This window comes from Tachyglossus aculeatus, unplaced genomic scaffold, assembly GCF_015852505.1.
Source record: "Tachyglossus aculeatus isolate mTacAcu1 unplaced genomic scaffold, mTacAcu1.pri scaffold_223_arrow_ctg1, whole genome shotgun sequence".
Lineage (NCBI taxonomy): Eukaryota > Metazoa > Chordata > Mammalia > Monotremata > Tachyglossidae > Tachyglossus > Tachyglossus aculeatus.
In genome coordinates, this window is record NW_024044939.1 from 53,323 (window position 1) to 77,357 (window position 24,035).

Sequence of the window (24,035 nt, forward strand, 5' to 3'; positions counted from 1 at the left end):
CGTACTTATTGATCACTTACAGTGTGCAGAGCGCTGTACTAAGTGAACGAGAGTGTACAATATGATACAATTGGTAGAAGTGATAGTTGCCCTAAAGAAACTTACACTCTGGAGGGAATGTCAGTGTCTCTACACTGAAGTTCCCCTCTTTATTTCCAGGGAATCAGCATCGTCTCCCAGAAATGACCAACATCACCACGGTGGCTGAATTCCTCCTTCAGGGGTTCTCTGACATACGAGAGAGGCAGCTGGTTTATGCTACACTGTTCCTCCTTGTGTATCTAGTGGCCCTTCTGGGGAATCTCCTCATCGTTGCTGTCACCATCGTAGACCAGCGTCTCCACACCCCTACGTACTTCTTTCTCAAGAACTTGTCCTTCATAGACCTCTGCTACATTTCTACAACAGTCCCCAAATCCATTGTCAACTCCTTGACCGTTGACAGCTCCATCTCCTTCCTGGGTTGTGCCTCACAGCTCTTCCTAGTGGTCTTGTTTGCCGCTTCAGAGTTTTTTGTCCTAACTGCAATGTCTTATGACTGCTATGCCGCCATCTGCTCCCCCCTGCGTTATGAGCTCATCATGAACAAAACAGTTTGAAGGTGCATGGTAGCAGCATCATGGCTCATTGGGAGTCTGTTTGGAGTCTTGCTTTCAGCCTCTACCTTCTCACTGACTTTTTGTGGGTCCAATACTGTGGAGCAGTTCTTCTGTGACATCCCCCCTCTGCTGAAGATCTCCTGCTCTGAAGTCCACATTGCCATTGATGTGAGTGTGGCTGCTGGGTTTATCTTGTCTGCTGCCTGCTTCATTTACATCATCCTCTCCTACATCTTCATCTTCTCAGCCGTGCTGAGGATGCCATCTTCTGAGGGCCGAACCAAAGCTTTCTCCACCTGCCTGCCCCATCTCACTGTCATCATCATTTTTCTCTTTACCGGAGCATTTGTCTAGCTCAAAACTTCAGACTCGCCCTCGGCTCTGGATCTGCTGGTTTCCATGTTCTACACTGTGGTGCCCCCCACTGTGAACCCCCTTATCTACAGCCTGAGGAACAGGGACCTGAAGGCTGCCCTGGGCAGGATCCTGAAGGGGACATTGCCCCAGTGTCGATTCTGGGACAAAATGTCTCTGTCCATGTACCAATAATCCCCTGCCACCCCTTACAAAAGGAATTGCCGTTAGGCATATCCAGAGATATACCACTGAACCAGAGGCCCAGAGAACAAGTCTGGATATTCAGGATTTGTCAATGTCTAGGAGGTTGGCTGATAAGACTAGCTCGTGAGTGAAAATGCATTTCCTAGGAGGCTTCATGGATAAATGGCATGTGAATGGGTGTCACATGACCTCAGTTCTAATCCCAGCTCGGCCACTGGCCTGCTGTGTGACCTGTCGTTAGTGTCTTACCATTCCTGGACTCTCACTTCCTCTTACACTCTGAGCCCCTGTGGGACAGGAAACGTGTCTGATTGGATTGTAATTTAATATTTGGGCTGCTGGCTCATTGTGGGCATGGATTGAATCTACCAACTCCGTTGTATTGTACTCTTCAAAGTGCTTACTACAATGTTCTGCACACAGTAAACATACAACAAATACCATCGATCAATTGAATTATTTTGTTTCAGCTTCATCATGTGACAGATGTGGAAACAGAAATTGTTAACACCAAATAATAAAAATGATAATAATCATAATAATGGTGCTTGAAAGGGGACAGAGAAATTCACTGACGGAACTCTAGTTTCCAGAACCCAGGTTAGTAAATCATCACAACAGGAGGAGCCATTTCCATCCTATTCTTCCTCAAGCCGGGAACCTCTCTTTCCCATCATCCCATTCTCAAAACCTCAATCTCCTGTCTTACCCCACTCACCCTGGGGGAGAATCATAGGATGGATTCAGAGGAATGTCTTGCTCTGTCTAGCTTTGCAATCAGAAATCATTCAATTGACTGATTGAATATAAAGCTGATTGTCTAAGGTTGTATATGAGATGAAGCTGAAATCACCCACAATTGTTGTAGATTGTCAGTAACACTAGAAACCGTTGGGATGCAGATGCTGTTGTTTCCATGGGAACACTGGTGTGCACCACCATTGCTGCAGCTTTAGGGACTGGGCCTTTATCTTCGGAGGACCTCAGGGACCTCACAGGCAGAGGCTTTTGGCATCGGCCAAGACATGAGGTCCCACCTGAGTTGATCCTCTGGGGGTTCTCTGTGAAGCAGTGGCTGCTTTATCTTTGGGGATGGGGAACTCTCTGGAGAACATCTCCCTGCCCAGAGGAGATCAGAGAGGGGCTGAGAGTGCCATGCTGTCCCTTCCTTCATAGCCAGCTGCACCCAAGAACTGGAGTGGAGAGAGGACCACCCCAAGCCAGCCGAGGTTAGAGCCCTCCAACCCTACACTGTCTCAGTGAGTGTGATCAGGGGGTGGTGGAGCGGGAGGGAGAAACCATGATGGGGATGCAAGAGATGGAGCCATTCTGGGAAAGTGCTCACACACAGAACCAATTTCGGGCTTTGGGGCAGGGCTACATCCCCAGAGGGGCAGGTGGGCTTTCAGGAGGGTACGTATTTGACAGGGCAGTGGCCCCAACCATCACTCATCTCCCTTTCCTCACCCACCTCCATCCAGCTAACATGGAAGTTGTTTCCTGGCTGGGGCCCTGCAGCAGAGTATCAGCATTATGCTCTGGTCACTTCAGACAGGAGTGGGTCCTGAAGGTCAGAACATGTTTCTGGTGAGAAATGACAGGGAGGGAATGAGAGAGTGTGATTGGTTCTAGACCAGGCGCACTATCATCAACTCCTCCATGCAGCAATGTTGGGTGAACACAATGGAGGTAAGAGGTTCAGTCCTTTCCCTCCTTGACTTACCAGTCTGCTGGGCTAGCCTGATCTAAAATAATTTACAGCTAGGGGGAAATAAGAATGGAAAGGTGGTTGCACAGCTTAAAAAGTGCTTAGTAATGTGAATCTATAGGCAGGGAAGTGCAATGAGCAGTTGTGAATGTGTAAATGCAGAGGTGGTATCTGGCAGAGGTGGTATCTGTCACCAAAACCTGCCGGTCTCAGCTCCACAACATTGCCATGATCCGCCCTTTCCTCTCCATCCAAACCACTACCCTGCTCATTCAAGCTCTCATCCCTTCCCGTCTGGACTACTGCATCAGCCTTCTCTCTGATCTCCCATCCTCGTGTCTCTCCCCACTTCAATCCATACTTCATGCTGCTGCCCGGATTGTCTTTGTACAGAACACGCTGGGCATGTTACTCCCCTCCTCAAAAATCTCCAGTGGCTACCAATCAATCTGTGCATCAGGCAGAAACTCCTCACCCTCTGCTTCAAGGCTCTCCATCACCTCCCCCCTCCTACCTCACCTCCCTTCTCTCCTTCTACAGCCAAGCCCGCACCCTCCGCCCCTCTGCCGGTAATCTCCTCACCGTGCCTCATTCTCGCCTGTCCCGCCATTGCCCCCCGGCCCACGTCATCCTCCGGGGCCTGGAATGCCCTCCCTCCCCACATCCGCCAAGTTAGCTCTCTTCCTCCCTTCAAGACCCTACTGAGAGCTCACCTCCTCCAGGAGGCCTTCCCAGACTGAGCCCCTTCCTTCCTCTCCCCCTCGTCCCCCTCTACATCCCCCCATCTTACCTCCTTCCCTTCCCCACAGCACCTGTATATATGTATATATGTTTGTACATATTTATTACTCTATTTATTTGTACATATCTATTCTATTTTATTTTGTTAGTATGCTTGGTTTTGTTCTCTGTCTCCCCCTTTTAGACTGTGAGCCCACTGTTGGGTACGGACTGTCTCCATATGTTGCCAACTTGTACTTCCCAAGCGCTTAGTACAGTGCTCTGCACATAGTAAGCTCTCAATAAATACGATTGATTGATTGATTGATTGGCCTGAATCGGCATGGGGAGAAGAAACATCAATCTGGGCAAATTTGAAGGGAGAGGGAGATTCGGGAAGAAAGAAGGATCTAAGCCATGTGTTGTAGAAGGGAATCTCCTTTTTCATTCAATCATTCATTCATTCAGTTGCATTTATTAAGCGCTTACTGTGTGCAGAGCAATGTTCTAAGTGCTTGGGAAGTACAAATCGGCAACATATAGAGAAGGACCCTAACCAATAACGGGCTCCCAGTTTAGAAAGGGGAGACGGACAACAAAACAAAACAAGTAGAGAGGTGACAATGCCATCAGAATAAATAGAATTATAACTATGTACATGTCATTAATGAAATAAATTGAGTAATAAATATGTACAAACATACACAATTGCTGTGGGGAGGAGAAGGGGATAGGGTGAGGGGCTAAGGGGCAGGGAAGAGGAGGAGAGGAAGAGGAAGGAGATCTATTTCCAAGGGGTAAAGGGTAGTTGGTGACGAGGGAAGGGAAACGCAGAGGAGAACACTGGTCAAAAACCTTGAAGCTAGTGGCAAGGAGTTGATTGGAGTCAAACAGACTTCAGTCTGTTTCATTTTCCTCGAGAACCACAATCAGATTTGTTGTGTCGGCGGCTGTGTGTGTATCCAAAGTGGGGCAGAGGGGGCAGTGAACAAGCCTTGGGTGGTAGAGGTATGGAGGGGAGGAGGAGAAGGGAATTTCTCCCATCACCTTCAAGGGAAAGAGTGTGTCTGGGCCCAAGGAGAGGCAAAAAGTAGTGGTAGTAGTATGGGAACCTGGGTTCTAATCCTGACTCTTCATTCATTCCTTCATTTAATTGTGTTGATTGAGCACTTACTGTGTGTAGAGCACTGTACTAAGCACTTGGAAAGTACAATTTGGCAACAGATCGGGACAATCCCTACCCAACAACCGGCTCGGGAACCTACCTTCTAATCCTGGCTCTGCCCCTTGTCTGCTGTGTGATGTCGGACAAGTCACTTTGCTTTGCTGTGCCTAAGATACCACATCTGTAAAATGGGAATTTAGAGTGAGTCTCACATGGTTGCAAGCCTTGAAGATAATTGTGAGGTGTTTTTGTTTCATGTGAAAAGATACATGGTGCCAATGAAGGGTTGGGAAGAGAGATGTTTGAGCGCTTCTTTGTCTTTTCTTATGCTATCATGTCATCTCTGACCCATAGTGAATGAATGGACACATCTCTCCAGGAACGCCCCATTCTCCAACTGCAAATGTTCTGGTAGTTTATCCGTTGAGTTTTTTTGGTAAAACTGCAGAAGTGATGTACCATTGTCTTCTTCCCTGCAGTAAACCTGAGTCTCCTCCTCAACTCTCTCCCATGACACTGCAGCACACCACAGGCGAGTTTTGACTTGTAGCAGATTGCCTTCCACCTGCTAGCCACTGCCCATGGTGGGAAAGGAATGGGTATGCCTCTGCTTAACGATCTATCTGGTAGCTGAGACTGGTAGAGTAGTGGAAACTCTCCAGGTACGATTCTGAGTTGGGGGAGTGATGCTTTAGCAAATAGTTAAATGAATGAATGAGTTGCTTCATAGGTGTGGGTTTGTGTGACTGTGTGTATTTATGTGTAAGTAACCACCGTCAGTTGAAGCTTGTGTGTGTGTGTGTGTGCGCGTGCGTGCATGTGTGTGTGTGTGTGTGTGTGTGTGTGTGTGTGTGTGTGTGTGTGTGTGTTTGAGTAGCTGGCTGGGGCCCTGCAACACAGCATCAGCATTATTGTGCAGTCATTTTGGCCAGAATTGGGTCCTGGTTGTCAGAAAATGTTTCTGGTGGGAAATGACAGGGAGGGAATGAGAGAGTGTGATTGGTTCTAGACCACCAGCACAATCATCAACTCCTCCATGCAGAAATGTTAGGTGAACACAATACAGGTAAGAGATTCGATCCCTCCCTCCTGGACTTGCCAGTCTGCTAGGCTAGACTGATCCAAACTAATTTACAGGTAGGGGGAAATAAGCATGAAAATGTGAATGCACAGCTTAATTACTTCTTCCATAGTAATGTGAATCTATACATAAGGAAGAGCTATGAATAGTTGTGAACGTGTAAACGCAGAGGTGGCATCTGGGCTGATTCGGCATGGGGAGAAGAAACAGCAATCTCGGCAAATTTGGAGGGAGAGGGAGATTTGGGCAGAAGGAAGGATCTGAGCCATGTGTTGGAGAAAGGAATGTCCTTGGAGAGGCACAGGGAGCAGATCTGTTTCCAAGGGCTGGAGGGGAGTTGGTGAAGAGGGAAGGGAAACACGGAGGAGGACACCAGTCAAAAGCTTTGAAGCTAATGGCAAGGAGTTGATTGGAGTCAACCAGACTTCAGTCTGTTTCATTTTCATCTGAGAACCACATGCAGATTTGTTGTGTCGGCTGATGTGTGTGAACCCAGGGTGGGGCAGGGGAGCCAGTGAACAAACCTTGGCCGGCATAGGTCTGGAGGGGAGGAGGAGAAGGGAATCTTCTCCCATCACATTCCAGGGAAAAAAGGTGTCTGGACCCAGGGAGAGGCAAAGAGTAGTGGTAGTAGTAACGGGACTTTGGTTCTAATCCTTCCTGTGCTATTAATTAATTAATTCATTCAATCGTTTTTATTGAGCACTTACCATGTGCAGAGAACTGTCCTAAGCACTTGGAAAATACAATTCGGCAACAGACAGAGACAATACCTACAGCGAGCTCGGGGACCTGGGCTCTAATCGCGGCTCTGCCCCTTTCCGTCTGGGTGATGTTGGGCAAGGCACTTTGCTTCCTTGTGCCTTAAATACCGCATCTGTAAAATGGGAATTTGGACTGAGCCCTAAGTGCTCAGTAAATACCATTGTTGATTAATTGATGGGTAAATACCCCTATCCCCTCTCATGATCACACCTGAAGAGTTTCCAGTTCCCTACCAGTCTCAGCCAAGGGAGGGAGAGTCAACCAGAGAGATACCCATTGTATTCCTAGCTTGGGCAGTGGCTAGCGAGTGGAAGGCAATCTGCTCCAAGTCAAAACGCACCTGTTCTGGGCAGCAATGGCAGGGGAGAGAGTCGAGGGTGGAGACTCAGGTTTACTGCGTGGAAGAAGGCAGTGGTAAACCACTTCTCTATTTTTACCAAGAAAACTCTACGGATACAATACCAGAATGCTTGCAGATGGAGGTGGGGCACTCTGGGAGAGATGCATCCATGGAGTCGCTATGGGTCGGAGGAGAAATGACGGCATAAGTCAAGACGTGCCAGACCATTGCACATATTAATACTATGAACACTACAGGTGACAAATAAATACAACAGATTGATTTAATAATAATGATGATGGTATTTGTTAAGTGCTCACTATGTGTGAAGCACTTCTAAGTGCTGGCAAACTCTGAAAGGAATTAGTGTTGATGACTTCATTGGTGCTATCAATCGATCGTATTTATTAAGCGTTTATGGTATGCAGAGTCTACCCACTAGACTGTTACCTCCTGGTGGGCAGAAAAGTATCTGCCAACTCTGTTGGATTGAACTCTCCCAAGCACTTAGTACAGTGCTCTGTACACAGTGAGTATTCAGTAAAAACCATTGAGCTATAGATTGATGTGTTCATACCGCTACATGTATCAATATTATTGAACTTTGTAGGTGATCAATGAATACAACTGCATTATTTATTAAAATGAGAATCAATCATATTTACTAATCACTTATAATGTGTAGAGCACTATACTAAGTGCTTGAGAGAGTACAATATGACATCATTTGTAGAAGTGTTACCTGCCCAAAAGGAACTTACAGTCCGGAGGGAATGCCAATGATTCTAAATTGAAGTTCCCCTCTTCCTTTCCAGGGAGTCAGCATTATCTCCCCAAAATGACCAACATCTCCACGGTGGCTGAATTCCTCCTCCAGGGGTTCTCTGACATCCGGGAGCTGCAGCTGCTCCATGCCACGCTGTTCGTCCTTATCTACCTAGTGGCCCTTCTGGGGAATCTCGTCATTATTGCTGTCACCACCCTCGACCAGCGTCTCCACACCCCCATGTACTTCTTTCTTAAGAACTTGTCCTTCATTGATCTCTGCTACATTTCTACCACGGTACCCAAATCCATTGTCAACTCCTTGAGCAGTGACAGCTCCATCTCCTTTCTGGGTTGTGTATCACAGCTCTTCCTACTGGTCTTGTTTGGTGCTTCAGAGCTTTGTGTCCTCACTGCAATGTCTTATGACCGCTATGCCGCCATCTGCTCCCCCCTGCGTTATGTGCTCATCATGAACAAAACAGCCTGTATGCACATGGCAGCAGCATCTTGGCTCAGTGGAGGTCTGTTTGGAGTCTTGTTTTCAGCTTCTACTTTCTCCTTGAACTTTTGTGGATCCATTGCTGTCCAGCAGTTCTTCTGTGACGTCCCCCCTCTGCTGAAGATCTCCTGCTCTGAAGTCCACATTGCCATTGATGTGAGTGTGGCTGCTGCATTCGTCTTGGATGCCGTCTGCTTCACTTACGTCACCCTCTCCTATGTCTTCATCTTCTCAGCCGTGCTGAGGATCCCGTCCTCCGAGGGCCGAACCAAAGCTTTTCCCACCTGCCTGCCCCATCTCACTGTCATCATTATTTTTCTCTTTACCGGAGCATTTGCCTATCTCAAACCACCCTCAGACTCCCCCTCGGCTCTGGATCTGTTGGTTTCCATGTTCTACACTGTGGTGCCCCCCACTGTGAACCCCGTTATCTACAGCCTGAGGAACAGGGACATGAAGGCTGCCCTGGGCAGGATCCTAAAGGGGACATTCCCCTAGCATCCATTCTGGGACAACATGTCTGTGTCCAGATACCAATAATCCCCTACTCCGCTTAAAAGAGAAATTGCCCTTAGACATAACGATATATACCACTGACCCAGGGGCCCAAACAACAAGTCGGGATATTCAGGATTTGTCAAGGTCTGGGAAGTTGGCTGATAAGACTAGGTCATGAGTGGCGATGCATTCCCTAGGAGGCCTCATGGCTCAATGGCATGTGAATGGGTGTCACATGACCTGAGTTCTAATCCTAGCTCGTCCATTGGCCTGCTGTGTGACCTGGCATTAGTCTCCTACCATTCCTGGGCTCTTACTTCCCCTTACACTCTGAGCCCATGTGGGACAGGAAAAATGTCCGTTTGGATTGCAATTTCATCTTTGGACTATAAGCTCACTGTGAGCATGGATTGTATCTACCCACTCCATTGTATTGTACTCTTCAAAGCGCTTAGTACAATGTAATGCACACAATAAACACTCAACAAATTCCATGGATCGATTGAATTATTTATCGTTACGTGGCACAGAATTTGACACAGAAATTAACACCGAATAATAATAAAAAAAATAATGGTGTTTGAAAAGAGATAGAGACATTCACTGATGGAACTCCATTCATTCAATCATATTTATTGAGCACTTACTGTGTGCAGAACACTGTACTAAGTGCTTGGGGAGTACAAGTCGGCAACATATAGAGACGGTCCCTACCCAACATCGGGCTCACAGTCTAGAAGGGGGAGACAGACAACGAAACAAAACATGTAGACAGGTGTCACAACTATCAGAATAAATAGAATAATAGCTATATATGTGCATCATTAACAAAATAGAGTAGTAGATATGCACAAGTACAATAAATAGAGTAATACATCTGTACAAATGCATACAAGTGCTGTGGGGAGGGGAAGGAGGTAGGGCAGAGTGGGGGTGATGGGGAGGAGGAAAGGAAAAACGGGGCTCAGTCTGGGAAGGCCTCCTGGGGGAGGTGAGCTCTCAGTAGGGCTTTGAAGGGAGGAGGAGAGCTAGCTTGGCGGATGTGCGGAGGGAGGATATTCCAGGCCGGGGGAAGGACGTGGGCCGGGGGTCGAAGGCAGAACAGGCGAGAATGAAGCTCAGTGAGGAGGTTAGCAGAAGAGGAGCGTAGGGTGTGGGCTGGGCTGGAGAAGGAGAGAAGGGAGGTGAGGTAGGAGGGGGCAAGGGGATGGAGAGCCTTGGAGCCGAGAGGAGGAGTTTTTGCATGATTCATCAGTTGACAGGCAACCACTGGAGATTTTTGAGGTGGGGAGTGACATGCCCAGATTGTTTCTGTATAGCGATAATGCGGGTAGCAGAGTGAAGTGTAGACTGAAGTTGGGGGAGAGAGGAGGATGGGAGATCAGAGAGGAGGCTGGTGCAGTAATCCAGTCGGGATAGGAGGAGAGATTGAACCAGCAAGGTAGCGGTTTGGAACTCTAGTTTCCAGGACCCAGGTTAGTAAATAATCACAACAGGAGGAGCCATTTCCATCCTATTCTTCCTCAACCCAGCAATTTCTCCTTCCCATCATCCCATTCTCCAACCCTCAGTCCCCTGCCCCACCCCACTCAGCCTGGGGGAGGATCAGAGGATGGATTCAGAGGAATCTCTTGCTCTCTCGAGCTTTGAAATCAGAAGGCGTCAGAAAATGAAATCAAACGATTGACTGGCTGAATGAGAAGCGGATTGTCTATGGTAGTATATGAGATGAAGCTTCAATCACCCACAGTTGATGTAGATTCTCAGTAACATTAGAAACATTTGGGATTTTGGGATGCAGATGCTGTTTCCACGGGAACCCTGGGGTGCAGCCCCATTGCTGCAGCTTTAGGGACTGGGCCTTTATCTCTACAGGACCTCAGGGACCTCACAGGTACAGGATCTTGGCATCGGCCAGATCACGAGGTCCCACCTGAGTTGACCCTCCAGGGGTTCCCCACAGAGCAGTGGCTGTTTTATCTTTGGGGAGGGGGGACTCTCTGAAGAACATCTCCTTGCCCACAGGGGATAAAAGAGGAGATAATAATAATAATAATAATAATAATAATAATGGCATTTATTAAGTGCTTACTATGTGCAAAGCACTGTTCTAAGCGTTGGGAAGGTTGAAAAGTGATCAGGGTGTCCCACAGGGGGCTCACAGTCTTAATCCCCATTTTACAGATGAGGTAACTAAGGCCCAGAGAAGTTAAGTGACTTGCCCAAAGTCACACAGCTGACAATTGGCGGAGCCGGGATTTGAACCCATGACCTCTGACTCCAAAGCCCGTGCTCTTTCCACTGAGCCATGCTGCTTCTCTAGAGATGAGATTGCCATGCTGTCCCTTCCTTCATAGCCAGCTGCACCCAAGAACTGGAGTGGAGAGAGGTCCATCTCTACTCAGCAGAGGTCAGAGCCCTCCAGCCCTACCCTGCCCCAGTGAGTCTGACTGGGGGGTGTTGGAGGGGGAGGGAGAGACAATGATGGGGATGCAAGAGATGGGGCCATTCAGGGGAAATGCTCATAGATGTGGTCAGTGTCGGACTTTGGGGCTGGGCTACATCCCCAGTGGGGCAGCTGGGCTTTCAGGAGGGTATGTATTTGACAGTGCAGTGGCCCGAACCATCACTTGTCTCCCTTTCCTCATCGACCTCCATCCAGCTAGCATGCCAGGCTGGGGCCCTGCAGCACAGCTTCAGCATTATGCTGTGGTCACTTCGGACACAACTAGGTCCTCGATGTCAGAAAATGTTTCCGGTGAGAAATGACAGGGGGGGGAATGAGAGAGTGTGATTGGTTCTAGACCACCAGCACTATCATCAACTCCTCCATGCAGGAATGTTGGGTGAACACAGTGGAGGTAAGAGATTCATTCCCTTCCCTCCTGGACTTACTGGTCTGCTGGGTTAGACTGATCCAAAAGAATTTACAGCTAGGGAGAAATAAGCACGAAGATGTGAATGCACAGCCTAATACCTTCTTCCACAGTAATGTGAATCTATACATAGGGAAGAGCTATGAGCAGTTGTGAATGTGTTAATGCAGAGGTGGCATCTGGGCTCATTCCACCTGGGGAGAAGAAACATCAGTCTGGGCAAGTTTGGAGGGAGAGGGGGATTCGGGCAGAAGGAAGGATCTAAGCCATGTGTTGGAGAAGGGAATGTCCTTGGAGAGGCACAGGGAGTAGATCTGTTTCCAGGGGCTGCAGGGGAGTTGGTGAAGAGGGAAGGGAAACACAGAGGAGAACACCGGTCAAAAGCCTTGAAGATAGTGGCAAGGAGTTGATTGGATTCAACCAGACTTCAGTCTGTTTCATTTTCCTTTGAGAACCACAGTCAGATTTGTTGTGTCGGCGGCTGTGTGTGTATCCAAGGTGGGGCAGGGGAGCCAGTGAGCAAACCTTGGCCGGCGGAGGGCTGGAGGGGAGGAGGAGAAGGGAATCTTGTCCCATCATCTTCCAGGGAAAAAGTGTGTCCGGGCCCAGGGAGAGGCAAAGAGTAGTGGTAGTAGTAAGGGGACCTGGGTTCGAATCCTGACTCTGCTATTCATTCATGCATTCATTCGATCGTATTTACTGAGCACTTACTATGTGTACTACGTGCACTGTACTAAGTGCTTGGAAAGTACAATTCGGCAACAGATAGAGACAATCCCTTCCTAACAATGAGCTTGGGGAACTGGGTTCTAATCCTGGCTCTGCCCCGTGTCGGCTGGTTGACGTTGGGCAAGGCATTTTGCTTCCCTGTGCCTTAAATACTGCATCTGTAAAATGGAAATTACAACTGAGCCCTAAGTGCTCAGTAAATACCATTGTTTGATTAAATGATGGGTACATATCCCTGCCTCCTCTCAGGATCACACCTAGAGAGGTTCCAGGACTCTACCCTTCTCAGCTAAGCAAGATCTACTGAAGATCTCCTGCTCTGAAGTCCACATTGCCGTTGAGCTGAGTGTGGCTGCTGCGTTTGTCTTGGATGGGGTCTGCTTCACTTGCGTCACCCTCTCCTACATCTTCATCTTCTCAGCCGTACTGAGGATGCCGTCCTCCCAGGGCCGATCCAAAGCCTTCTCCACCTGCCTGCCCCATCTCACTGTCTTCATCATTTTTGTCTTTACCGCAGCATTTGCCTATCTCAAACCACCTTCAGACTCGCCCTCGGCTCTGGATCTGATGGTTTCCATGCTATACTCTGTGGTGCCCCCCACTGTGAACCCCCTTATCTACAGCCTGAGGAACAGAGACCTGAAGGCTGCCCTGGGCAGGATCCTAAAGGGGACATTTCCCCAGCATCCATGCTGCAACAAAATGCCTGTGTCCATGTACCGATAATCCCCTACCCGCCCTCAAAGGAGGAATTGCCATTGGACATATCCATATATATCCCACTGAACCAGAGTCCTAAAGAAGAAGTCCGGATATTCACGATTTGTCAAGGTCTTGGAGGTTGGTTGATAAGATTAGGTCGTGAGTGACAATGCATTCCCTAGGAGGCCTCATGGCTAAATGGCATGTGAATGAGGGTCACATGATCTGAGTTCTAATCCCAGCTCAGTCAGTGGCCTGCTGTGTGACCTGGCATTAGTGTCTTACCATTCCTGGGCTCTTACTTCCCCTTACACTCTGAGTCCCTGTGGGACAGGAAACTTGTCCGCTTGGATTGCAATTTCATCTTTGGACTGTAAGCTCATTGTGGGCACGGATTGTATCTACCAACTCCATTGTATTGTACTCTTCAAAGCGCTTAGTACAATGTAATGCACACAGTAAACACTCAACAAATACCATTGATCGATTGAATTATTTATCATCACGTGGCACAGACTTTGACACAGAAATTTTTAACACTGAATAATAAAAATAATAATGATAACGGTGTTTGAAAAGAGATAGAGACATTCACTGATGGAATTCTATTCATTCCATCGCATTTATTAAGCGCTTACTGTGTGCAGAGCACTGCACTAAGTGCTTGGGGAGTACAAGTCGGCAACATAAAGAGATGGTTCCTACCCAACATCAGGCTCACAGTCTAGAAGGGGGAGACAGACAACAAAATAAAACAAGTAGACAGGTGTCAAAAGTGTCAGAATAAATAGAATTATAGCTATATGCACATCATTAACAAAATAAATAGAGAAGTAAATATGCACAAGTACAATGAATAGAGTAGTACATCTGTACAAATGTACACAGGTGCTGTGGGGAGGGGAAGGAGGTAGGGCAGAGGGGGAGTGATGGGGAGGAGGAAAGGAAAAATGGGGCTCAGTCTGGGAAGGCCTCCTGGAGGAGGTGAGCTCTCAGTAGGGCTTTGAGGAGAGGAGGAGAGCTAGTTTGGTAGATGTGTTGAGGGAGGGTATTCCAGGCCAGGGGAAGGACGTGGGCCGGGGGTCGGCGGTGGGACAGGCGAGAATGAGGCACAGTGAGGAGGTTAGCGGGAGAGGAGCAGAGGGTGCAGGCTGGGCTGGAGTAGGAGAGAAGGGAGGTGAGGTAGGAGGGGGCGAGGGGATGGAGAGCCTGGAAGCCAAGAGGAGTAGTTTTTGCATGATTCTTAGGTTGAGAGGCAGCCACTGGAGATTTTTGAGGTGGGGAGTGACATGCCCAGAATGTTTCTGTACAAAGATAATGCAGGTAGCAGAGTGAAGTATAGACTGAAGTGGGGAGAGACAGGAGGATGGGAGATCAGAGAGGAGGCTGGTACAGTAATCCAGTCAGGATAGGATGAGAGACTGAACCAGCAGGGTAGCGGTTTGGAACTCTAGTTTCCAGAACCCAGGTTAGTAAATCATCACAACAGGAGGAGCCATTTCCATCCTATTCGTCCTCAATCCAGCAATTTCTCCTTCCCATCATCCCATTCTCCAACCCTCAGTCCCCTGCCCCACCCCACTCAGCCTGGGGGAGGATCAGAGGATGGATCCAGAGGAATCTCTTGCTCTCTCGAGCTTTGAAATCGGAAGGTGTCAGAAAATGAAATCGAACAATTGACTGACTGAATGAAAAGCTGATTGTCTGAGGTGGTATATGAGATGAAGCTTCAACCACCCACAGTTGATGTAGTTTGTCAGTAACATTAGAAACCGTTGGGATGTTGGGATGCAGATGCTGTTTCCATGGGAGCCCTGGGGTGCAGCCCCATTGCTGCAGCTTTAGGGACTGGGCCTTTATCTCTATAGGACCTCAGGGACCTCACAGGCAGAGGATTGTGGCATCGGCCAGGACACGAGGTCCCACCTGAGTTGACCCTCCAGGGGTTCCCCACAGAGCAGTGGCTGCTTTATCTTTGGGGAGGGGGGACTCTCCGAAGAACATCTCCTTGCCCACAGGAGATAAAAGAGGAGCTGAGATTGCCATGCTGTCCCTTCCTTCATAGCCAGCTGCACCCAGGAACTGGAGTGGAGAGAGGCCCATCTCTACCCAGCAGAGGTCAGAGCCCTCCAGCCCTAGCTGCCCCAGTGAGTCTGACCTGGGGGTGTTGGAGGGGGAGGGAGAGGCCATGATGGGGATACAAGAGATGGAGCCATTCAGGGGAAATGCTCATACATGGGGCAAGTGTCAGACTTTGGGGCCGGGCTACATCCCCAGTGGAGCAGGTGGGCTTTCAGGAGGGTACGTATTTGACAGTGCAGTGGCCTGAACCATCACTCATCTCCCTTTCCTCATCCACCTCCATCCAGCCAGCATGCCAGGCTGGGGCCCTGCAGCACAGCTTCAGCATTATGCTGTGTTCACTTCAGACAGGACTGGGTCCTCAATGTCAGAAAATGTTTCCGGTGAGAAATGACAGGGAGAGAATGAGAGAGTGTGATTGGTTCTAGACCACCAGCACTATCATCAACTCCTCCATGCAGGAATGTTGGGTGAACACAGTGGAGGTAAGAGATTCAATCCCTTCCCTCCTGGACCTAGCGGTCTGCTGGGCTAGACTGATCCAAAAGAATTTACAGCTAGGGGGAAATAAGAATGGAAAGGTGGATGCACAGCTTAATAAGTGCATAGTAATGTGAATCTATAGGTCGGGAAGTGCAATGTGCAATTGTGAATGTGTAAATGCAGAGGCGGTACCTGGCCTGATTCGGCATGGGGAGAAGAAACATCAATTTGGGCAAATTTGAAGGGAGAAGGAGATTCAGGAAGAAAAAAGGATCTGGGCCATGTGTTGGAGAAGGGAATGTCCTTTTTCAATCATTCACTCATTCATTCAACCATATTTATTGAGCGCTTACTGTATGCAGAGCACTGTATCAGATTTGTTGTGTTACTGGCTGTGTGTGTATCCAAGGTGGTGCAGGGGAGGCAGTGAACAAACCTTGGCTGGCAGAGGTCTGGATGGGAGGAGGAGAAGGGAATCTTTTACCATCAAAGTCCAGGGAAAAAGTGTGCCTGGGCCCAGGGAGAGGCAAATAGTAGTGGTAGTAGTTAGGGGACCTGGGTTCTTATCCTGACTCTACCATTCATTCATTCATTCATCATCATCATCAATCGTATTTATTGAGCGCTTACTATGTGCAGAGCACTGTACTAAGCGCTTGGGAAGTACAAATTGGCAACATATAGAGACAGTCCCTACCCAACAGTGGGCTCACAGTCTAAAAGGGGGAGAAAGAGAACAAAACCAAACATACTAACAAAATAAAATAAATAGAATAGGTATGCACAAATAAAATAAATAAATAAATAGAGTAATAAATATGTACAAACATATATACATATATACAGGTGCTGTGGGGAAGGGAAGGAGGTAAGATGGGGGGATGGAGAGGCGGAAGAGGGGGAGAGGAAGGAAAGGGCTCAGTCTGGGGAGGCCTCCTGGAGGAGGTGAGCTCTCAGCAGGGCCTTGAAGGGAGGAAGAGAGCTAGCTTGGCGGATGGGCAGAGGGAGGGCATTCCAGGCCCAGGGGATGACGTGGGCCGGGGGTCGATGGCGGGACAGGCGAGAGCGAGGTACGGTGAGGAGATCAGCAGTGGAGGAGCGGAGGGTGCGGACTGGGCTGTAGAAGGAGAGAAGGGAGGTGAGGTAGGAGGGGGCGAGGTGATGGAGAGCCTTGAAGCCCAGGGTGAGGAGTTGCTGCCTGATGTGCAGATTGATTGGTAGCCACTGGAGATTTTTGAGGAGGGGAGTGATATGCCCAGAGCGTTTCTGGACAAAGATAATCCGGGCAGCAGCATGAAGTATGGATTGAAGTGGAGAGAGACACGAGAATGGGAGATCAGAGAGAAGGCTGATGCAGTAGTCCAGACGGGATAGGATGAGAGCTTGAATGAGCAGGGTAGCGGTTGGGATGGAGAGGAAAGGGCGGATCTTGGCAATGTTGTGGAGCTGAGACCGGCAGGTTTTGGTCACGGCTTGGATGTGAGGGGTGAATGAGAGAGCGGAGTCGAGGATGACATTCATTCATTCTTTCAGTCGTATTTATTGAGTGCTTACTGTGTGCAGAGCACTGTACTAAGCGCTTGGAAAGTACAATTTGGCAACAGGGACAATCCCTACCTAACGACTGGTTTGGGGACGTAGGTTCTAATCCTGTCTCTGCCCGTTGTCTGCTGTGTGACGTCGGACAAGTCATTTGGCTTCTCTGTGCCTCAGATACCGCATCTGTAAAATAGGAATTGAGTGAGTCTCACATGCTAGAAAGCCTTGAAGATAATTGTGAGGCACTTCTGTTTCATGTGAAAAGATACATGGTGCCAGTGAAGGGTTTGGAGGAGAGGTGTTTGAATGCTTCTTTGTCTTTTCTTATGCTATCGTGTTGTCTCTGACCCGTAGCGAATGAATGGACACATCTCTCCAGGAACGTCCCATTCTCCAACTGCAAATGTTCTGGTAGTTCATCCACAGAGTTTTCTCGGTAAGAATATGGAAGTGGTTTACCATTGTCTTCTTCCCTGCAGTAAGCTTGAGTCTCCTCCTCGACTCTCTCCCATGACACTGCGGCCCGACGCAGGTGAGGTTTGAATGGCAGCAGATTGCCTTCCACCCACTAGCCACTGCCCAATCTGAGAATGGAACAGGTATACTTCTGCTTAACTGGCTGTCTGGTAGCCGAGACTGGTAGAGTACTGGAAACTCTCCAGGTATGATATTGATTTCGGGGAGTGATGCTTTAGCAAATAGTTAAATGAATAAATGAGTGGCTAAATAGGTGTGGGTTTGTGTGACTGTGTGTAGTTATGTGTAAGTAACCACAGTCAGTTGAAGCGTGTGTGTGTGTGTGTGTGTGTGTGTGTGTGTGTGTGTGTGTGTGTGTGTGTGTCTGAATGGCTGGCTGGGGCCCTGCAGCACAACATCAGCATTATGCTGTTGTTACATCTGTCTTGGACGTCAGAAAAGGTTTCTGCTGGGAAATGACAGGAAGGGAATGAAAGAGTGTGATTGGTTCTAGACCACCAGCACTATCATCAAATCCTCCATACAGAAATGTCAGGTGAACACAGTAGAGGTAAGAGATTCAGTCCCTTCCCTCCTGGACTCGCCAGTCTGCTGGGTGTGACTGATCCAAAATAATTTGCAGCTAGGGGGAAATAAGCATGAAGATGTGAATGCACAGCCTTATACCTTCTTCCATAGTAATGTGAATCTATATGTAGGGAAGAGTTATGAGCAGTTGTGAATGTGTAAATGCAGAGGTGGCATCCGGGATGATTCGGCATGGGGAGAAGAAACATCAATCTGGGCAAATTTGGAGGGAGAGGGAGATTCGGGCAGAAGGAAGCATCTGAGCCGCATGTTGGAGAAGGGAATGTCTTCGGAGGGGCACAGGGAGCAGATCTGTTTCCAAGGGCTGGAGGGGAGTTGGTGAAGAGGGAAGGGAAACACGGAGGAGAACACCGGTCAAAAGCCTTGAAGCTAATGGCAAGGAGTGGATTGGAATCAACCAGACTTCAGTCTGTTTAATTTTTCTCTGAGAACCAGTCAGATTGGTTGTGTCGGTGGCTATGTGTGTGCCCAGGCTGGTGCAGGGGAAGCAGTGAGCAAATCTTGGCAGGCAGAAGTCTGGAGGGGAGGAGGAGAAGGGAATCTTCTCTCATCATCTTCCAGGTAAAAAGTATGCCTGGGCCCAGGGAGAGGCAAAGAGTAGTGGTAGTAGTAAGGGGACCTGGGTTCTAATCCTGACTCTGCTATTCATTCATGCATTCATTAGATCGTATTTATCCCTCCCAAACCCTGCCCTCTCCCTGACTTTCCCATCAATGTTGACGGCACTACCATCCTTCCCATCTCACAAGCCCGCAACCTTGGTGTCATCCTCAACTCCGCTCTCACGTTCACCCCTCACATCCAAGCCGTCACTAAAACCTGCCAGTCTCAGCTCCGTAACATTGCCAAGATCCGCCCTTTCCTCTCCATCCAAACTGCTACCCTGCTCGTTCAAGCTCTCATCCTATCCCGTCTGGACTACTGTAACAGCCTCCTCTCTGATCTCCCATCCTCGTGTCTCTCCCCACTTCAATCCATACTTCACGCCGCTGCCCGGATTGTCTTTGTCCAGAAATGCTCTGGGCATGTTACTCCCCTCCTCAAAAATCTCTAGTGGCTACCAATCAATCTGCGCATCAGGCAGAAACTCCCCACCCTCGCCTTCAAGGCTCTCCATTACCTCGCCCCCTCCTACCTCATCTCCCTTCTCTCCTTCTACAGCCCAGCCCGCACCCTCCGTTCCTCTGCCGCTAATCTCCTCACTGGGCCTCGTTCTTGCCTGTCGCGCCGTCGACCCCCGGCCCACGTCATCCCCCTGGCCTGGAATGCCCTCCCTCCACACGTCTGCCAAGCTAGCTCTCTCCCTCCCTTCAAGGCCCTACTGAGAGCTCACCTCCTCCAGGAGGCCTTCCCAGACTGAGCCCCCTCCTTCCTCTCCCCCTCATGCCCCTCTCCATCCCCCCATCTTACCTCCTTCCCTTCCCCACAGCACTTGTATATATGTATATATGTTTGTACATATTTATTGCTCCATTTATTTATTTTACTTGTACATATCTATTCTATTTATTTTATTTTGTTAATATGTTTGGTTTTGTTCTCTGTCTCCCCCTTCTAGACTGTGAGCCCACTGTTGAGTAGGGACCGTCTGTATATGTTGCCAACTTGTGCTTCCCAAGTGCTTAGTACAGTGCTCTGCACACAGTAAGTGCTCAATAAATACGAGTGATTGATTGATTGATTGATTGATTGATTACTATGTGCACTGTACTAAATGCTTGGAAAGTACAATTCGGCAACAGACAGACACAATCCCTACCCAACCAGAAGCTCGGGGACCTGGGTTCTAATCCTGGCTCTGCCCCTTGACTGCTGGGTGATGTCGGGCAAGGCACTTTGCTTCTCTGTGCCTGGATGTCTGCACACCATCTAAAACTCAACATGTCCAAGACTGAACTCCTTATCTTCCCTTCCAAACCCTGCCCTCTCCCTGACTTTTCCATCACTGTTGATGGCACTACTATCCTTCCCGTCTCACAAGCCCACAACCTTGGTGTCATCCTCGACTCTGCTCTCTAGTTCACCCGTCACATCCAATCCGTCACCAAATCCCGCCGGTCTCACCTCCGCAACATCGCCAAGATCCGCCCTTTCCTCTCCATCCAAACCGCTACCTTGCTCGTTCAGTCTCTCATCCTATCTCGACTGGATTACTGCATCAGCCTCCTCTCTGATCTCCCATCCTCTTGTCTCTCCCCACTTCAATCCATACTTCACGCCACTGCCCGGATCGGCTTTGTGCAGAAACGCTCTGGGCATGTTACTCTCCTCCTCAAAAATCTCCAGTGGCTGCCACTCAACCTACGCATCAGGTAAAAACTCCTCACCCTCGGCTTCAAGGCTGTCCATCACCTCGCCCCCTCCTATCTCACCTCCCTTCTCTCCTTCTACAGCCCAGCCCGCACCATCCGCTCCTCTGCCGCAAACCTCCTCCCTGTGCCTCGTTCTCGCCCGTCCCGCCAACGACCCCTGGCCCACATCCTCCCCCTGACCTGGAATGCCCTCCCTCCGCACATCCGCCAAGCTAGCTCTCTTCCTCCCTTCAAAGCCCTACTGAGAGCTCACCTCCTCCAGGAGGCTTTCCCAAACTGAGCCCCCTCCTTCCTCTCCCCCTACTCCCCCTCCCCAACCCCCCTACCTTACCTCCTTCCCCTCCCCACAGCACCTGTATATATGTATATATGTTTGAACATATTTATTACTCTATTTATTTTACTTGTACATATTTATTCTATTTATTTTATTTGGTTTATATGTTTCGGTTTGTTGTCTGTCTCCCCCTTCTAGACTGTGAGTCCGCTGTTGGGTAGGGACCGTCTCTATATGTTGCCAACTTGTACTTCCCCAGTGCTTAGTACAGTGCTCTGCACACAGTAAGTGCTCAATAAATATGATTGAATGAATGAATGAATGAAATACCGCATCTGTAAAATGGGAATTAAGCCTGAGCCCTAAGTGCTCAGTAAATACCACTGTTTGATTAATTGATGGGTACATATCCCTGCCCCCTCTCAGGATCACACTTGGAGAGTTTCCAGGACTCTACCGTTCTCAGCTAAGGGAGGGAGAGTCAAGCAGAGGGATACCCATTCCATTCCTAGCTTGGGCAGTGGCTAGCGAGTGGAAGGCGATCTGCTACAAATCAAAACGCACCTGTTCTGGGCATCGATGCTATCAGTCCATCGTATTTATTAAGCAGTGATGGTAAGCAGAGTCTACCCACTGGACTGTTACCTCCTAGTGGGCAGAAAAATATCTGCCAACTCCGTTGGATTGAACTCTCCCAAGCATTCCGAGTTTGGTGATGACATCATACCTCTTGACAGTCTCACCAGTTCATTGCTAAGAGGGCCTGGCAGACATGGTGGACACCCAGTTACCGTTTGACCCTCCCTGGCTTGGAGACAATTAAGTGGCCACCTCCCTTGGACACAGGGCTCTTGACCCCCTCATCCATTGTCCTTCTCCAATGGGGTATGCAATTGTTTTAATAAGCCCCAGGCTCCACGGCCCCTGGGCAGTGTGTTCCGTGGCTCAGTGGAAAGAGCCCGGGCTTTGGAGTCAGAGGTCATGGGTTCAAGTTCTGGCTCCATCAATTGTCAGCTATGTGACTTTGGGCAAGTCACTTCACTTCTCTGGGCTTCAGTTCCCTCATCTGTAAAATGGGGATTAAGACTGTGAGCCCCACATGGGACAGTCTGATCACCTTGTATCCCCCCAGCGCTTAGAACAGTGCTTTGCACATAGTAAGCGCTTAAAAGATGCCATCATTGTTATTATTATTATTCATTCATTCAATCATGTTTATTGAGCGCTGACTGTGTGCAGAGCACTGTACTAAGCGCTTGGGAAGTACAAGTCGGCAACATATAGAGATGGTCCATCTCCAACAACGGGCTCACAGTCTAGAAGGGGGTGACAGACAACAAAACAAAACATGTAGACAGGTGTCAAAATTGTCAGAATAAATGGAATTAAAGCTATAGGCACATCATTAACAAAATAAATAGAATAGTAAATGCATACAAGGTAAATAAATAGAGTAATAAATCTGTACAAATATATATATATATATATATATATATATATATATATATATATATATATATATATACAGGTGTAGTGGGGAGGGGAAGGAGGTAGGGCGGGGGGATGGGGAGAAGGAGAGGAAAAAGGGGGCTCAGTCTGGGAAGGCCTCCTGGAGGAGGTGAGCTCTCAGTAGGGCTTTGAAGGGAGGAAGAGAACTTGCTTGGCGGATGTTTAGAGAGAGGGCATTCCAGGCCAGGGGGGAGGACGTTGGCCTGGGGTCACCAGTGGGATAGGCAAGAATGAGGTACAGTGAGAAGGTTAGTGGCAGAGGAGCAGAGGGTTCAGGCTGGGCTGCAGGAGAGAAGGGACATGAGGTAAGAGGGGGCGAGGTGATGGAGAGCCTTGAAGCCGAGAGTGAGGAGTTTTTGCTTGATGCATAGGTTGACAGGCAGCCACGCTAGAGATTTTTGAGGAGGGGAGTAACACACCCAGGGAGTTTCTGTACAAAGATAATCAGGCTAGCAGAGTGAAGTATAGGCTGAAGTGGGGAGAGACAGGAGGACGGGAGATCAGAGAAGAGGCTGATGCGGTAATCCAGTCAGGATAGGATGAGAGATCGAACCAGTAAGGTAGCGGGTTGGATGGAGAGGAAAGGGCGGATCTTGGCGATGTTGCGGAGGTGAGACTGGCAAGTTTTGGGGACAGATTGGGTTGTGTGGGGTGAACGAGAGAGCCGTGTCGAGAATAACACCAAGGTTGCGGACTTGTGAGAATGGAAGGGTGGTAGTGCTGTCTACAGTGATGGGAAATTCAGAGAGAGGGCAGGGTTTGGGAGGGAAGATAAGGAGTTCAGTCTTGGACATATTGTGTTTTATATGGCGGGCCGACATCCAGATGGAGATGGCCTGAAGGCAGGAGGAGGCACGAGCCTGAAAGGAAGGAGAGAGAGCGGGGGCAGAGATGTAGATTTGGGCGTCATCAGCGTAGAGATGATGGTTGAAGCCATGGGAGCATATGAGTTCACCAAGGGAGTGAGTGTAGATAGAGAACAGAAGGGGACCAAGAACTGACCCTTGAGGAACCCCTACAGTAAAGGGATGGGAGGGGGAGGAGGAACCCACAAAGTAGACTGAGAATGAACAGCCGGAGAGATAAGAGGAGAACCAGGAGAGGACAGAGTCTGTGAAGCCAAGGTTGGGTAGGGTGTGGAGGAGAAGGGTGTGGTCCAAGGTGTCAAAGGCAGGTGAGAGGTCGAGGAGGATTAGGATAGAGTAGGATCACTTAGTACAGTGCTCTGCACACAGTGAGTATTCAGTAAATACCCATTGAGCTATTGCTGATGTGATCATACCCCTACATGTATCAATACTATTGAATTCTATAGGTGATCAATGAATACAACTGCTTCATTTATTAAAATGGGAATCAGTCGTATTTCTTGATCGCTTACAGTGTGTAGAGCACTGTAGTAAGTTCTTGAGAGAGTACAATATGACATCATTTGTAGAAGTGTTACCTGCCCAAAAGGAACTTACAGTCCGGAGGGAATGCCAATGATTCTAAATTGAAGTTCCCCTCTTCCTTTCCAGGGGAGTCAGCATTATCTCCCCAGAAATGACCAACATCTCCACGGTGGCTGAATTCCTCCTCCAGGGGTTCTCTGACATCCGGGAGCTGCAGCTGCTCCATGCCACGCTGTTCGTCCTTATCTACCTAGTGGCCCTTCTGGGGAATCTCGTCATTATTGCTGTCACCACCCTCGACCAGCGTCTCCACACCCCCATGTACTTCTTTCTTAAGAACTTGTCCTTCATTGATCTCTGCTA

The 24,035-nt window shown here is 48.8% G+C and overlaps 1 non-coding gene and 1 pseudogene across 1 annotated transcript; both read left to right on the top strand.

Annotated features, from left to right (window-relative positions):
- Positions 1-5,263: 5,263 nt before the first annotated feature.
- LOC119923708 lies at positions 5,264-12,877 on the top strand (annotated as a pseudogene).
- Positions 12,878-21,185: 8,308 nt separating this feature from the next.
- LOC119923713 lies at positions 21,186-21,323 on the top strand. Its single transcript, XR_005448942.1, has one exon. It is a non-coding gene; the product is annotated as a small nucleolar RNA SNORA7 (small nucleolar RNA).
- The last annotated feature ends 2,712 nt before the right edge of the window (positions 21,324-24,035 follow it).